Here is a 14,153-nt window from a genome sequence, read left to right as displayed (position 1 = left end):
GCAATACTAGTTGCACTAACTAGCTGGTCAAGGAAATGAGGAACAAAAGCTAGTTTAAAATGTTTTGTCTTAAAAAAAATATTAATAAAACCATGTTTTACAGCAACTTCGGATGTTGCCTTTGCTCCAAACATAAAATGTTTAATGACCGCTTACAGCAGGAAGGCTAGAAATATATATTTTAAATACTGTTCCTTATTTTCCTACACTATAGTTCTAAAAGAGAGAATTAAATCTTCTCAAATAGATACAAACATATCAAAGGTTTAAAAAAAATGGAGATAGGAAATTGGCCACAAAAACCTGAATGGTGCATCTACAAGAAAAGGATTTCATTTTTTATGTTAATAGGGTTCAGAGTCCTAAACGTACTTTTAATGGCATAATTTAATAGAACATTAAATAAGCGATTTGAGAGGTAGCAGCTTAATATTGATTTACATTAGTCGTTTGCTTCAAATCGCACCTCCATCTAAAAGAAAGCTCACATCCAGGTTCAAGTCCCTGTTTTCTAAACTATTCTTGTTATTTATTTACAATAAAATAAAAAAAGAAATGGTGGCAATGTCTGATTTATAGTCAATAATATTTAACAACAAAGCTCAACATGTTGTGGACACTTTTTGTTACACTCACAGACCAAAGTCAAGTTATTTGGCAGTTGGCAAGGCAACCAACAGCTTCCAAAATTAGCCTTCCATGACCTGTAAGGTTACAGACATAAAGACACAACAACACCATTAGCCCTCACTAAAACAATATTCGGTAGACATCATTCCTCACAATAAATTAAGTTATCACCAGTTCTAGCCCACTGTGTCCTTTAGAACGACAGAGCAAGTTTTCACCGAGGAATGTTGGCGTGAGGTTAGACCTTCCTAAAAAGGTAGCTGACTGTGAAGTCATGAGTGCCCTTAGCAGTTACAAAAACAAGGTGTCTGGCTACTGTGGCTTAGCAATAGATGGAAAAGAATGCCAAACAGCAGTGGCATTCTCAAGAGACTATTAGTGAAGCTTTTCACCTCAAGTATATTTATAGCAAATACAAAGAGCAGTTAAAAACACAGGCACTTCAAAGAGAGTAGATGGGATCGGGTTCAGAGAAGCTCCATCGTCTGGCACAATAAGCTCGTCTTAATAAAAGTAATGGCTGGGATCATCCTGAGTATTTTTGTGATGCCTTTCCACAAAAAAGGGCAACACATGAATAGTTTGTTGTCTTTAGCTGTTGATGATTCACATTACAAAATTACTGAGGAAAAAACTCGAGTCTTAAAATCTGTCTTTTGTTGTTTTGGTCACAAACACAGTGTGTCCAGAGGTAGAACATGCTCCTAAATTTAGGGTTAAAATGAAGGATTAAGATAGAGTTCCTTGAAACATAATTTTTTCAAACAAAAAACCTAATTAGGTAATTAATCTGTAATTAAAAGTAATAGCTTTAGGTGCTTGTCCTTGCTCCTATTCAGAAATGACAGACGCCACCTGGGTAAAGTAAACGTTTTTATTCAAAAACAAAAACAAAATCTTTGATAAAACTATTTCTACTCCATTCCAAGGGAACAATGACACAGTCCGTACCTAGAGGTGGTGCAAGTTGAACATGTTAGGTTTGAGCCTTTCCCAGGAGATCAGTGAAATAAAGAGAGACTCTAGACATTTGCTGAGTTCAATTTAATAATGAACAGGGACGAAACAAGAAAGGAAGCCAGCATACCAAGAGGAAACATGTACAGGCACAGGAGAAAGATGCAAACTCCTAAGAGACCTTTTTGCTGCAAGGCAAGGTCCACTCTTACAGAGTGCCTTGCTTAATGCATTCAGCACTTTTGAATTTTGACTCGGTACAACCGGAAGCAGGGTTTACCCCACCTCCCACCTATATACTGCTGGAGATAGGCACCAGCTTCCCCGCAATCCGCTATGGAAGACGGGGTATAGAAAATGACTGACTGACTGACAACTGCAAGCATTACTGCATTTTACTGGGATATTTTTATTTGCATAAAAAAAAAAAAAAAGAAATTCTACATTTGCATTTAGCCCTTGGACTGAAAAAAGTAACACCACCTTCTTGCAGTTACTGTTGCAAATATTTTGGGCTATGTCTTTAACAGATTCGATCATCCAGTAAGCGAAATTTTCACCTTTTCTTTTTTGCAGAATTTGTCAGACTCACTCACATTGGATGGAGAGCATCTTTTCTTGCCACAGATTCTCAATTAGATTTGGATCTAGACTTTGATTGGGCCATTCTAACACATAAATATGGTTTGATTTATAGCTCTGGCTCTATATTTAGTGCTGTTGTACTGGCATTTATTTAGAGACATCTGAACAAAATGGTCCAAATAGAAATGTACAGCACATGAACAACACAAATCAATATTTTACTGTTTTTAATGTGAGGTCTATGTAGTGAAAACAGAATTGCGAGGAATTACAGGGCAACAAGGAACAAAACACTGAAGCCATGAATATTAATCACTAAAGCAGCTGTACAGAGTTAAAAAAAAGAACATTCCAAGCATTTAACCAATTAAGACACAAAAGGTTTTCTAAACGTGAGAGGTTTATACCCATACAGTTTAGTACAATACATCTAAATAGGATAAAGAATTTTCAGTTTTGTTCAATTTGGTTTTAACACTTAACAGAAACTCACTTGATGCTCTATGGGTAAAACAGAGAGAAGAGGTAAAATACAAGGAACAGCCATGTGTTTTCGCCTCAACAGCTGAAAGGGTAACCAGAATATTCAAAGTTTTGCATTTTTAGATTAATTTCAAGGAAAACAATGAGTTAACTTCATGATAATTGAGGGAAAATAATTAGCTTCTTACAGTTGGGAGTTAGGTAAAGGTTAATTTATTCCCTGATGTTGTGCTGACATTTTGAAACGATGCATGCATCGGAGTATATTGCTGTACATCTATAAGTTCACGCGGCTCTGCATGTCCTACTATGTCAACCAATGCAGAGGCATATGACGATGGTAGACTATGAAAAAACACTCAATGCAACACATGAGAATAAGAGAGGGGGATCCATTTCTTGTTCCCCAATACATGGGATCCACATGCAAGCCATGCTTCAAACACAATCTGAGGTTAACTTGCATAATAATGGCACGTCTATTCATTTCATTGTTGACAAGGAAAATATTCCTCCTCAGACTCCCTCTGTCATTCCTCCAAGCCTCTGGGAATTCACTGAAGGTTAATTTATTTAAATCTCCCATCCACTCATCTCTATTCCATTAAATTGACTAAGAATCTTTGGTTTGCAGTCTAATCCTCTTTCTGCTGTCAAAGGCCCCTGCCCTTTTTGCCACAAAGTGAGTGAACAACTGTGTGTGTCTGTAAGGCAACCCAGCAGTTGATAAGGTCATGTTCGCTTACACATGCATGTGCAGTTTCCTTAGAAAGCAATGCATAACATTGGACTAATAAATCTACAAACCACTTGTGCAAGGCAGTAAAGAAACTAGGTTTTTCCCAAAAGACATACAGTTTCAACTGTCCTCAAGGACACAGAAAAGTCCAAGCTCTCACCATCTGTTCTCTCCTTTCAAATGGCAGTACACTATAATGCAAGTAGGGTTTAGTCAGATCAAGCTATCAACAGTTGGACTGTGGTACTAGGGATATATTGGCTATGTGGGTAAGTCCTGCATTATTATTACAGGCAAAGCATTCGTGATGATTGGCACTGCTGTTCCCATGCTAATGACTTTGGAAAAGCTCACCGTTCCTTTAAATAGTCTCTGAAGCTATTTGCAGTCTGTCAAAAAAACATCCAGCCTATGTTGATGTGGTTTTGTGCTCCAGAGACTTGGCTAATGAGACATTCACTGGCTCCAATGAACTTCAACAACGGCACACTGAGAGCTGTTAGGAGTGTGTGCTGCAGTGTCGACAGAAACAGCTGTGAATGGCCACCTTTAAAGAGCTCTTGGGTCTGGGGTGTGGTTTGATCATTGGTAGGATCTCGCACATCTGATTTTAAACTTCAGTTTTTCGGTCTTGAACATGCTGCTCACAAGCTACAATTCCAAAATAAACACGTCTGTCGTAAGGCCTGCTATTCTTCCAACCCAGTTTCTACCTAATTTCCCAATGTAATAGTTTTACAGTTACTTTTCCTAAACCAAAATGAAAACATTTACCAGAACTTCCTCTCTACATTATACAGATATGGCCCACCACTGTCTGTTTTCAGTTACGTTTTAACTCCAACCGCCACTGAAACATGCAGTCTGATTTGAAAACACAAAATCACTTACTCAACATCACAATCAACTTCCCAAACCAGCCACTTAAACTGGGAGGGAACAACATGTCTCTACCCATTAATTTCCTATACCTGCTTTATCCTTGTAGGGTTGTGGGTCACTGGTGCCAATTTCCAGTGGTCAATAGGCAAGAAACGGGGGAACACTCTCCACAAGTCTGGAGACAATAAGCCTAAGGAAAGTAAACAGATATTTAAGAGATTTAAATCTAAAGTATGTCAAGGTTTTGAAAAAAGGTAACCTATCAAAACCTCTAAAATGTTTTGATGAACCATTGTTAAGGATAAAAGACCTCCTAATGAGATGCCAGATTGAACTCTGATGTCACATAAGTTCAACTACTGTTAGTTTTTGGGTCATTGGAACAGCATATGAGCAGCTTTTGGAGAAATGATGGAGCAGTAGTGCAAATGTGTGGTATATGATGAGCATGAGAGCTCTGGCACTCATGCTGTAGAATTTATTTGACATGTCCAAAAAGAACCCATGGTAGCATAGCTTATCATTTTTAACAACTAAGTAACCAGATGACAGTCTCTTAAACTCTGTTGCCCAATCATTGTATACCATGATTCTTTGGTATTTTTACTAAAGGAATTTCATGCCGGCTAAAGCATGCTTGTCAATATACTTGTCATTTATGCTGAAATATAGACAAGACAACCTCAAAATCTCTGCTGTTGTTTTTTAATTATGCCGTTCTCATCTCTAAAGCCTCTTTATCTCTTCTTATGTTTTATTTTCTGACTGCTCTGAAGTCTTATTTGCTCTATATGATCAGACCATCAATGCTTTAAGCTTGCAAAATAATAGATTTTAGCAAAGGGTTTGTGAGATTGATGATGAATAGCTACCATTATGGACTCAAGCTGTTGATACCACTAAGATGTGGCTGTTTGCATGATTTGTTTTTAAAAACAGCTTTTTTACAAACATAACCACATTGTTCTGAGGTATTACTTGCATTGAAGTATTTTCAGTGTTTTTATTGACTAGACAATGGCAACTTGAAACTGCCATAGCTATATGAGTTATTTCTTGGAAACAATTTCACTTCCATAACTCTTTTATTCTGCTTTGTCTTCATTTTAGCACCAAGAGCATCATGCATTCAAAATAAACATCTTAAAATTGTTTCAACTGCTAATTCCTAACTTTTCTGAGTGGCGTGTGTAATAATTCATATAGATAACTGATTGTGACATGTCATAATTTAAATTAAATTAAAACTGGGCACTACAGCCGGGGTAACCACAAAATGAGCTCCCCTTGGCCACATCAATATGCCAGAACCCATATGACTCTGTTTGTGTCCAAACTTTACGGATTTCTCAGCAAACTCCGTTTAAGATTAGATTTGAAAAGCACACCCACAACTTGTCAGTTTAATTCTGAACATGCCAGAGGCTGTACTTAGTTTCAAGGAGAGCAGATAAGAGGCCTTATTCCCTCGTGTGTCAATTAATACTTGCAAAAAGTGCTCCTTCGTTGTTTGTTTGTCTTGTGAATGAAGCTTCACCTCTCTTCCCCTCAATGAAAAGAGGAATGCGGATAGCTGCATCGGTATCCAAATGTAACAGACACCCCTGAGTGATAATTCAATTAAGATCTTTCTAGCTCTGTATACAGCGGCCTACCTTTAAAAGAACTCTCTTTGCCTTTGATGCTATTTCAGGCTGAAGCTGCCATGCAGGTCTGGAGTGAACAATAACCAGATGGCTACTTGTCATTCTCCAGAAGCCAGAGCTCAAAATGCTAAAAATGCTAAAAATCTCAGTGTGAAGACTGATCATGATCTAACAGAGGGGGGACAATACCTTTTTAACATAACTGGCTGATGAGTAAGTAACCCGCCTCTTTCCCCTTGAACAGATTAAGCAGGTATAGAACATTGAAGGATGGATGGTTTCATAAAAAAAATGCTTAGATCTGAATGTGGATCTTTTGCTAAAAATAGGTTCAAAGAATGAACAAGCTGAAGTGGCTTGATGGTGCATATTCATTCATGTCTCAAGTCATTCCTTGTTTGATTTTTCCATAAACCAAGCTCAGTATAATAATTGCCTTCTGGTAAAGACACTTTTGAAGCCACACTGTCTCATTTTGTCATCCATTTTTCTATGCCACCAGGCTTTCTATCTAAATAGCAATTACTAATTTTTACTTCAAAATGACTTGATAACAATTAGTGCAATCATGTTTTTCTCAAGTCTATCTCTCTCTACTGTCATTTTATTTTTTATCTAAGTGGTCAAGTGTGGTTCATTTATTTCAGGTTTAGAATAGCAAAATAATCTTATTTTGGCTCCTTGCACTAAAGTACAGAGATATTGTTAATGTTTTCAGAGTAGAACGGAATAACCTTAAATGATTTTTAGAAGATAACAGATGCCCTCGTATGGAGGAGATATTGCTTGGCAACCTGCGGAGGACGCTGCCACCTGACGCTGTCAGGATGCACGGAATGTGGTGTGCTTGGAAAAACAAGCTCCTAACCTGTGACAGCTTTGAGCTGACCTGCATGATACAATTACACCATTCCTATGCTGCAAATGTTTCTGCCTCACATATTACAATGGACTTTTCCCCTCTGCAGCACCACATGCAGCATGTTCAGCCGTGGGAGCTGTGTTTTTGGGTTAGTCAAGCTAGACAAACTAGCAGTGTTAACAGCTAACATTCTTCTATCCTGGTATCAAAGTAGTAAGTCTGCTGTGAAACCTCTATCCAAAACCTGAATCAGCAGTGGAGGTAGTTGAGACTTGGAGCCTAACTGGCCAGTACAGAATTACCATGGAGACCCTTGTTATAGTTTTGCTTTACACCATATATCTGCCAGGGAGTGCAGATGATGGCTAAATAATGCACATTTGCATGATAGACTGAAGTGCTTCTGTGAATTAATGTTTATTTTCCCTTTTTCAATAAATAAAATAAAGACCTATCAGGCTCATGGAGAGATCCAACCAAGGAGTCCCACTAGACTAGTTTCTTAGGGTGCTTTCACACCTGAGAATACAGCGGACTCACTAGGGTGTGGATCAAAACAATCAAACCGAGACCCTTTGAAGGTGGTCTTCGTACGGTTCTAAATAAACGCCTGACCAGTTCGGTTAAGGTGCGAGCATTATCAGATTTCATTCCTACATAGCCTCCAGGTGAATACTCTAAGCTTGAATCAAACCCCTTCCCGTAGCCAGGTAAACATTGCATTGTGAGATGCGGCAAACAAACGAATACATTTTTGTTTATTCTTTTTGTTTTTATCTTAAAGCATAAAGCCCTACTAACCAAGATGTCTTCTTAATATACTTTCGGTATAGTTTTTTGATAATTGTGCAAAGCACAGTACCGAGAAAAATATTAAATGCTTTCCATGTTTTGCCTCCACTAAACATTTAAAAAAAAGCCACACATGAGAGTGCTAATGGGCCCTATGGCAAAACAAAAATGTCAGCACTTGTCTGAAGTCTCCTGTTGTTTTGTCACTGGAAAATGGTATAGAATGTGTTTGTAACAAACATGGTTTTAGAGTGCCAGAAGGAATTATTCAGTGAAACAAGAGAAAGTTTTTTATGTAATGACCAGGGTACAAGTCAGGGAGAATCCATTCCAAAAGCTGCCACGCTGAAATGCGAGTCATAAATAAAGAAAATAACCAAGTGGGACGCAAGAGTGCAAAACATCTTTGTTATACTTTGGGGAGGCTGGAAGCAGTTGGGGTCACAACAGGCTGCACTCAGTCAAGTAAACACCCACTTAAAAGAACTGATTTATTTGATTTATTCAAATGCCTTTGGTTTTCACTCATGCATGCTAAAACTAAGGTCTGACTCATTTAAAGGGAGAAGTACTATGACAGAGGCTGAGGTGAATCATCTTTTTTTTAAACTTTACCAACAAACTAAACCATTGTAAAAAGGACAGTAACACTAAGTAACACTAAGCCAAAGTAACACTAAGCCAAAATGGCAGCTGAGTGCATTATTCATCTAAGTGCAGAAAGAAAACAGTTTGAAGCCTGAATAATAGCCAGATTAATGTTAGATGTTTCCAAACTCTACAGCCAGCTGATCAAGTTATTTCTTTAGCTTCTGTGTTAATAAGACTAATTTAAAAAAGGAGGAAATGTTGATCTGCTATTTTTCGATCAGCTCAATTTGAAAGTCCAGCAACACGACCACATCAATCCAGGTGGTTTGATGGAATAACCAAACATTAAGCATGGGAAGAATTTAAAAATAATCCAACCCTGTAATATCAGTATTTTATCAACTAAACACATAATCATTTTTATTAAATCGAGTTCGAACAAAAAGCATTATTGATAAATGAATCATCTTTGAATACTTAAAATTCACATTTTGTGAGCAGATACTAAATTCTTGCACTTCGCCGCTTTGTTTGATGTCTGGCTGAAAAAAAAGAACTTGTGAAAACTCACTTTAACAAATTACAAGTTGTTTTGCTCTAGGAATACACGTCTGTTCACAACCACCGAGACTTTAAAAGGACTATGATCCTACTTGGCTTAACTAGCAGCATTCATTTATTCAGTTACAGGAGATCATGTGAGAAAAATGACAACTGAGGAAACAACTGCTGATAATATAACAGTCCAAAAATTAAACCCACACAAGAAAACCCTGTTATGGTGATGGGTTCATGTATCTAAGGCTGTTGACCATTGACTGTATGGAATGGCCATGTTGAGTTTCCACTTCAGGAATCTTTTTCAGGAACCAGGATTTACATTGTGTGTTTTCTTACCAGACTGTTCAGCCCAGTGAAAGTATGATTCAATGTAAACATTATGGACATTAGAGAGGTACATTTGCACCTTTCCAAGCTTATGAAATGAACAACTTTATTTACAATGGCATGCGTACTTCATTAAAAGTCTTACATTAATCTAATTTAAAATGTATGACAGACTCAAGGTCAGCAGGTTGCTATTCAAGAAGCTGTGCTCACATATTCCCATTGATGCTCAATTACAGCTTCACATTGTGAAATCTCCCTCTTCACCATTTGCCTTCCTTGGCAACTACGTCAAAACATGAATAATGTCTGCAGAATCCAAAACAGTTTGGAAATATATGTCCTAGGTGGCTGTTTTTCGCAAATGCTTTAAATATTCCCAGGTATCTTTAAAGCTGTATTGTTCTGTATACTTCAGTGGGCGTGCATTTACCATTTATTATGCATCAAAGAGATTTAAGTGTGAAAAAAGCTGCTATTTAAACACAAACTGTGAATAGAACATTGATCAAATTCTCCAGTCTCAAAAGGAAAGCCAATACGGAAATTGCCAAACACACATCCAATTAGGAGGCGGCAACCACTCTCATGAGATAGTCAGTCAATTAATTTTTCTTCACAGTTGATGTGGCAGTGTTAGATCATTTTAAACCTACTGATCCATGTGTTAATAGTCCTTGAGAGAATAATTCTGTATTTAGGTAGAAATTAGCGCCTAAAGATCCTGTTGACATTGCTAGCTTGACTGACAAGCTGTTCAGACACCACCCAGTTAATTTTCCAGTAAATTCGGGTGTTTTGATTCGTTACTTTGTTCAATTTGCTTGAGTAGTAAACATTCCCTACAGTTCTGCCATATGGATTTGTAATAAACAAATTGAAATCACTTTGATTATAGCATTTTGATTAACTATATTTGGACATGTAGCATTTATTGGCTACTTAAGATTATTTCAATTTATACCAATAAGCAGCCTCATAATCAAAATGAGTTCTGCAGGATGCATCTTTCCTCCTATTGAACAATTGCCGTTACAAATTTAAAAGAGCTGTATCAGGTCTAGGTCGTAGGATGTTTGGAACTTTAACACCTTGAGTCAGTCCAAAAACTGGAAATGAAGAAGGAAAAACTAGACAAAACTTACTTAGAACTTCACACCAAAATTAGCCAATGGTTACAAAAAGCATATGCTGCAAAAAAATATTCACAGCAAAAAAAGTTTTAAAGTACATCAGGCCTGCTTTGACCACAACTGGGCATCCAGTTAATTCGTTTTGTGTCTGGTTTGGACTCTCCTCAAGACTCTCCAAACAAAATGAACTTTTAAAATGTTTTTAGGTGAGAATGTAGCTGTATAAACCTGAAATAGCGGTTTATCAAAATATCGCTTAATTGCAAAAGTGCTCTGACATGTTCGGACATGTCCGCTTCCGCTGCCTTAACCACTGACTTGCTTCGCCAGATGTCGGGAGGTCAATGCCCATAATACCGGGGGCAAACGCCTGACTCGTGACATCGTTTTCAAACTAGTGCTGAGTTTCCCCAATCGATGGAAGTGAAACACAGATATAATTCAGTCAGATGATATCTCATCGATTAATGTTTAGTTTATTTATTATTATCATGTTCTACAGTAAATTGATTTAAACTTTGTCCAGAAAATTATTATGTGGGTGGGGCGCTGGCGTAGACTTGGAGCGAGCGTCCCATGTATAGAGAAGATAAAGAGGCTTCAGCTCACATGGCAAGATTTTAAAATTGTCGGTTCATTTTCAGAACCTGAGGGAAGGGAGGGAAATCTGGCAAAACATCTCGAGATCAAACGTGAGTTCAGAGTAAATAAACATGGCCGACAAGGGAGAAGCAATGGTGATAGTTTGTGGACATATTTTAACAGAGAAAAACATACATACAAAATGAAAAGGTGCTGGATAAATGCAGTGCCCTTAAGATCATTGGAAGGGGAAGATCAAGTCAAAAATAGTCATAATTGTCTTGCAGTGTGAACCAGGCATTATAAACTAAACAAACGGTATTTGTCAATGTATTTTATTTTTTGTGTTATATTTTTAAATGAATGAAAATAAAAATTATTTTGAACATTTTAAATGCCTGATTAATGAACGAGAATAAAATGAAAGATAATAAAACAAGAACATTTTAAACAAAACAAGATAATAAGCCATTAAGAAAATGTACAGGGGAAAATAAAAACCATGTGTCGTTATTTACAGAGGAGAAGCGGGATTAACCATAGGGCTCTATTTTAACAGCTTCACAGCTCTGTGCTTCACGCTGTCACGGTTGCTAGGCGACACAAGTTACGCAGCGGTAACCAGCCTTCTTGCTTTTCACGACTATCGAAGGACCCGGCCTACATAGGCTGGATCTTGGGAAGGATGCAGCCCCTGAATTTAAACACAGCTTATATGCCCTTTATTTTCCATAAATATGGAATATCAAGAAAACGCATTTAATTCGTTCTCGTAAACATTTGATGAATCTTTTAATTATGAAACAAAAAAAAAAACAATTATTCTGGTTCTTTGTTTAGCCATTAAAAACACTTTGTTGTAGGCGTTTATGAAAAAGGGATTTCTCTTTTCATTTTAGCTTTTGTGACTGTAGACCGAGGCCAAAATTGACTCTTTGGAGTCTAACCAGTTTTTGTATTGGAGGAAATCATTAAAAAGTGTGCTATCAACCGAAAAACGTATTTGGTAGTCGAGAAAACAATAGATAGCATAGGATATGTCAGTCTGTTGTATACAGTCAAGGAGCTAAAGTCATAAGCCAATAAAGAAACGCGGCAGGGCAAATAAAGGCAAAATAAGTCCCTGCTTCTTATTTCCTCTCACCACCACAGACAAAGATTTGCAACACTAATCTATGCTGCTCATCTCATCCTGACCTCGAACAGGGACTGATTTGTAAAAAATTGTTCCATTCATCCTCGATGAAAGATTTGCTCAGACAACCATCGGTTGGACATCCCCAGCTGTTTGCTCATTCTGCACCACCTCTCCAGGGATGAGGCTTCGATAATTTGACAGATAAACCAAACAATAATACTGCAATAATGTCATCCACGGTATTTCACTCCACAGCTCCTGAGCCTCCCTGATGAATACCACAGAAAGAGAGCAGGAAATGATCTTTGCAGACAGTAAATGGCCTGGTCATGGAGGGGATCAGGACAAAAGCAATTAGGTATTTTATAGATCACACTTATGCAGCTCTAGAGGAGGCAACCAAGCACAGCGGAGGATGCTCAACCAACAAAATGAATAATGAGTCCCACTTCCAACTGAAGCATAGCTCCATTAAGAGACCTAATGCACTGAGCAAATACAATAGCAATAGGATGCCTTCTTGTATTTGAAGGGTAGTCTAAAGTTCAGCATTTTCTTGATTTTATATCTATAAAAGTATATCTAATCATGTTAAAACTGAGTAACAGGGTAAATATAAACTGGAAGTTTTAAAGGTAGGTAAATGTAGCCTTATCACATCGCACAACACCAAAAAACACATCATAGCACATCATACCATCAGTGTCTTGTAGTCCTTCAATCATTAACAGGGGTTGTGTGTTCACTGAAGGAATAGCTCCTTCATGATCCAACCTCACCGTTAAAATCAGGTTATAAGGCTTTCAAAACAAGAGGAGAATTTATTATATTAGTATTGGTTGTTTTCGATCTTTGGCTTAAATTGCTTGCTGCCAGTTGAACAGGTGCAGCGGTCTGAGACTACTGAATTGCAAGGTCTGGATGGTAAAACTGAGTATTACAAGTGGATTTTAAGGGATAAAAATAATAATCTATGATGCACTGGTGATTTGTAGAAGACAAACACAGATTACAGCTGACGTTTCTTTCCATCATAGATAGAACTTTAAATACCCTGAAGTTCGCAAAAAACTCCCCAAAGGCACCAGATCAGTCTTGTGTGCATTTTTTTTTTTTTTTTTTAAGGTGATGCTACTGTGGTAAATCAGTTCTTTAAAAATCCAACCCCACTGTATTGAGACTGAACTCAGAAAGGCCACTGTTTGCTTATTAATAAATGGTGACCAATATTAAGATAGCACCTTCATTCTGGGTTGTGGGTAATGAAAGATGTGCATGGTGTTCAGTATTCAAATGTGATATAAACCTTCTTTGATTTTAAACTCTTGCGGGAGTTTTAAGGTTCAAAGAACCAATGAATGATTTGAGTACAGTGCCCGACAAAAGTATTCACACCTCTGAACTTCTCCAATTCCAGGCATTTTTTTTAGGATTTGATGCGGTACACTAAGAAAAATAGTGCATAACTGTCCAGTAGAAGAAAAATGAAGTCTGAAATGTGTCGCAGAAATCTGTATATAGTCCAGCGTGTTCCTTACCATTCATTATCCACCAACAGGACCGCCTGCCCCTTCAAGAAAGTCACGACATGGAGTAAATCATTAAACGTGGGACAGAAGCAGAAGATTTCAATCCAGCATGACACAACACACAGTTACAACTGAATTCATGGGTTAGAAAGGCAAAGTCCAAACTTCACCAATCAATCAGATTGAGCTTGAACTATTTTTGCAAAAATGAAAGAGCAAAATTGTCTGTTTCTCATAAATAGAAATAGTGTTGAACTTGCAGAACCACAAAACATTAACTCGGTGGGACTAAAACCAAATGCGTTACACAGTTTTCACCATGTGTACTTTTTCCTTCAAATTCAGGTATGCACTACTTTGTGTTCAAACAAAACCTCAATAAGATACAACGAATTTTGTGCCTAAAATATTACAAAATTTTAATGATCTTAAGACAAAGGAAAGATATTGTAGAGAACTGCACACACTAAGATAATTAAGACCCGTCTGCCATGGGATAATCATTCATTTTTTGCATTTAAACTCTCAATAATTACTTCTCCTCTGGACACACCATGTCAATCTGTTAACAGCTGGTTCAGAGTAGCTTCGCTGGAACTGCCCAGCTTCTTTTTACCCACGACTCCTGTGCATGACATCAAAGTTTGCAGCTAAAATGCTATTTTCCATCAAGTGCAGTTGTATCCACCTCACCTGCTGATGGTGTGGGCCTGTGA

General features: G+C 37.6%; 1 protein-coding gene across 13 annotated transcripts in view; it reads right to left on the bottom strand.

Annotated features, from left to right (window-relative positions):
• The window catches only part of enox2 (ecto-NOX disulfide-thiol exchanger 2), a 251,385-nt gene that overhangs the window by 141,805 nt on the left and 95,427 nt on the right, over positions 1-14,153 (bottom strand). For 3 of the 13 annotated variants that reach the window (XM_047354600.1, XM_047354603.1, XM_047354601.1), the window contains one exon: positions 4,366-4,466. The exons of the other annotated variants lie outside the window; for them this stretch is intronic. The gene's annotated coding sequence lies outside the window, so the exon portion shown is untranslated. The remainder of the gene's footprint in view (positions 1-4,365; positions 4,467-14,153) is intronic. 13 annotated transcript variants of the gene reach the window in all.

The sequence above is a fragment of the Girardinichthys multiradiatus genome, chromosome 23 (genome assembly GCF_021462225.1).
Source record: "Girardinichthys multiradiatus isolate DD_20200921_A chromosome 23, DD_fGirMul_XY1, whole genome shotgun sequence".
NCBI lineage: Eukaryota > Metazoa > Chordata > Actinopteri > Cyprinodontiformes > Goodeidae > Girardinichthys > Girardinichthys multiradiatus.
This window is presented reverse-complemented; position numbering and strand designations above follow the sequence as displayed.